Below are 3798 nucleotides of genomic sequence, written 5' to 3' on the forward strand. Positions count from 1 at the left end.
GTACTACAAGATCTTTTATCATACCATTCATATGGTAAATGTCTCCTTCACGGATAAAATTATATCATAATAAATTGTCATGGTCAAAATCATCATAAGCAAAATCATTTTTTGTTTTAACTTTGCCTTTAATAACTTTTATAAGGCATGACAAAATAATATTTAGTGTATCACATGTACGCGACCAATGACATATTCATGTAACCACACAATAATATTTATTCTCTTTATTTTACTCAAACCTCCCTTGGAGGTGAGTTGTGTGGTATTCATATAATCATGAATTGCATGTTTTATTCATTGCTTTTATCACATATTGTCACATTCAACTTTAGGAATGGGTTTGCATTCTCAATGCTTATCATAAGTCACATTCTCTTCAAGGAATGGATCATAATCAGCGACGTGCTTTATTATTTTCATATCAATTTGATGGTAAGCATTGCCTTCACATTTTGAAGGACTATTTTGAGAACCCTTATTGTTCTCTTTTATAATCATAGTGATGATTATTATTATTTTGATATTTGGAATGCCCACGTTCATTGTTCAACCACTTGTCTTCATTGAAACTTATTATGCACTGCTATCACATTCACTTCAAGAATGGAGCAAATCAAGTGGGACAATTTTTATGCCTTTTCATGAAAAATATATTATTTTTCTTTAGTCATCATTATATCATCAATATGGTACATTAGGACTCAAACCCAATGTCTTACCAATATAAAGGCATGTTAGGACATAATAAATTGGGACTCAAACCCAACTCTTATCATTATGGAGCATCAGGACTTGATCCCGATGTCTTACCCTCAATCAATGGCATAATAGGTTAAACAATATTGAGATTCATTCTCAAGCCTTAATTTCAATCACATGCCAAGAAAGTTATACACAACTAATTTGCAACTTAGCAAATCAAATTTGCTTTCTTAAATAAGTGTACAAATCTCAAATCAGCGTAAAGCTTTATTAATTATTTGTAGCATCTATATGAAATACAACCGTTTGTAGTCAGAATATTTCTTCTAAATTCTATTAGAGTTTAAAAGGATCATAAAATCATTGTCATAATATTTATTGAGTCTCTCTCAAAAATATTGTTGTTTTCGGGGTATACCCTACCTATTGGATTTGATTTAATACCATGACTTTCCTTCACTCAATTCAACCAAGCAATTAGTGAATAAATTTATCAAAAGTACACCTAACACATATATAGTACTAATACATAAATTCAGCATTTATATTACCTGAAAAGTGGCTTTATAGGTAACAATTTACCAGTTGTAGCTTGTGCACCATTCATATAAAATACTTAAAAATGGTAAGTCAGTAGCAAGCATCAAGTAGGTCATGAATACTCAAAAATACCTCTTCTAGTAGTCATACTAATCATTGTTTGCTTTCAAATCAACCTAGATAAAGATGTGAAGTATTTCTTGTTTTCTTCAAGATGATTTATGCTTTTAATTAGTATGACCAATTTTATTTTATTTTTTATTCCTTTTTTGGGTACTATATGCAAGTGTAAAAATCCAAAAGGAAAAAAAAAATATTCATCCAAGTAAAAGAAAATATTTAAAGCGGTAGGACAGATTGAAGATAATTAACACATAAATATGCATAAGACAATTTATATAAAATATCCTTGGTTACCATAACATGCATCATATCAACAATTAACTGCTACTATGATTTTCACATATAGAACTTCGAAAATTTTATTCCATTCTTGTGATATAAAAGATGTAATATTAATATGTGCTTATGCAATATAGGTGCAGTACGAAGTTGTGTGCATATGAGATTTTAAAGGAATGACAAGTATAAAATAATCATACCTTCTTACATTTCATTACTTACCATATGTAGTTTCTCTTTACATTTAACCATGTGATGATATGTATGGCTTCTAATTGTAGTCTTTCCTGATGTAGGAAAAATTTTGTAGATATATATATACAATTGGTTAGAGACTCGTGTTGATAACGTGTTATGAAATAAAAGCAATTTAGTAAAACATGAACAAGAAATAAAAGCAATTTCGTAAAATATGAACAAGAAATAGAGATAGAGAGAAGGAAGAGATTTTCTTCTTCAATTGTATGTATTTTCATATCTATTACAAGGACTTTATATAGGCATGAAAAGTGAAGAAAATATGTCATGGAATATGTCATTGAACATAGAAAATATGTCATTGAATATGTCATTAAGCATTTGACATGAAGATCATGGAGGAAGAGTAGATATCCACCATAATATGATATTTATCATAACAGTTTTATTATTTTGGCCAACGGTTTTTAAAAATTTGAGTACCTCATTGATAATCATCCAATTTAGTGGAGTTTTAGAATATTGAAATATAAAAATTTTACGAACTACTTAAATCTTACTATATGTTTACTATTTCTTGCCATTAACTTACTAGCGTCTGCTCAAAACTTAGTATTATTAATCAATGAACTGCTCAATAAAAATGCATTCATTAACCCAAGTGAAATCGGGATGCATTCCCCACAAATCTTTTTAACATTTAGAGGGACACACGTTTGCATGATTGGGGCCATTAATTTTGCAAAACTCTTGCTTTTATGGCGATGATGACGGACTTCCCGATTCTTGTTCAATAGTATTTCTCTTAAATAAAAGCCTTGTCCTTGTCCTTGTTTTTCTTTTTTCTCTTTTCCGTTCTGGAGCTTTAGCCTTTTAGTTGAAACGTACTTTTGTCTCCCCTACTTTGATTTTTGATATAAAACATGCTGTGCAAGTGGAAATTTTGATGGTTGTCATGCTCCATTGTCCTTTTTGTGTTCCCTTTTCAAATTTTATTTTGTTACAATTACAGCTAAAGAAAATCGACACACAAAATATCTCGTATTCATACATAGTCATAAAATCTCTAGTAAAAAGGCAAAATTAACTCATGAAGTAAGCACGGGGTCTTTCCTTCTAAGCATTTTACGAGGAATTTGGAAGATGAGTCAACTTTGCACTTGCCTTGCATGTCCTTAGAAGAGCTCTTCAATCACTTGCGCTAGAATTTTCACATTTATTTAGTACAAACTTTTTTATTTCTCATATAGTAAAAAGGGGGACAAATACCTTGTGACACTACGGTATGAGTTCTGGTCTCATTTTCTTAAAAAAACAATTTGTACCGTAGACTTCTTGATTCTTTACTGAATAATAGCTCAAGCTCTAGTGCTATATATATATATATATATATATATATATATATAGTCTAAGTGAGAGATTGTTGGGATATACTATTAACCATGCGGTTTAGACATAATATTATATTTTATTCTTTATGGAACAATTATTTATTTAATTTATTCAATTCAATAAAGTACTATTTTAAATAGATCATTTGTTACATGCGTGTCATTTTAGTTATATAGTAGACAATTTAGTGTATGGAGTTTTAGCTCATGCACAGAAGATTAAATTGTTGGTTCTCATAATTAATAAACTATGTTCACAATCAAAGATATTGCTAGACAAAATATCTTGATGATTGTAGCACAAGATTATCGTATAATTTGTCTTGATTATGGGAGTAATTTTACTCCAACTTCTTGTGCTAGTATACTCAGTGTATATTGAACGGACCAAGTAGAGAAAAGATGTTTTTGTACTGAATATATAAAACATTTTCTCTAATTCATTAAATGAGCTTATACTCCTAATCTTGATATAATTATTATGATCAATGTAATTTATTTATTATTTTGATTTATCAAAAGGTACGACTCTATTTAGAGTTAGTATATGCCTAATAGATTG

This window comes from Nicotiana sylvestris, chromosome 7 (assembly GCF_000393655.2).
Source record: "Nicotiana sylvestris chromosome 7, ASM39365v2, whole genome shotgun sequence".
Lineage (NCBI taxonomy): Eukaryota > Viridiplantae > Streptophyta > Magnoliopsida > Solanales > Solanaceae > Nicotiana > Nicotiana sylvestris.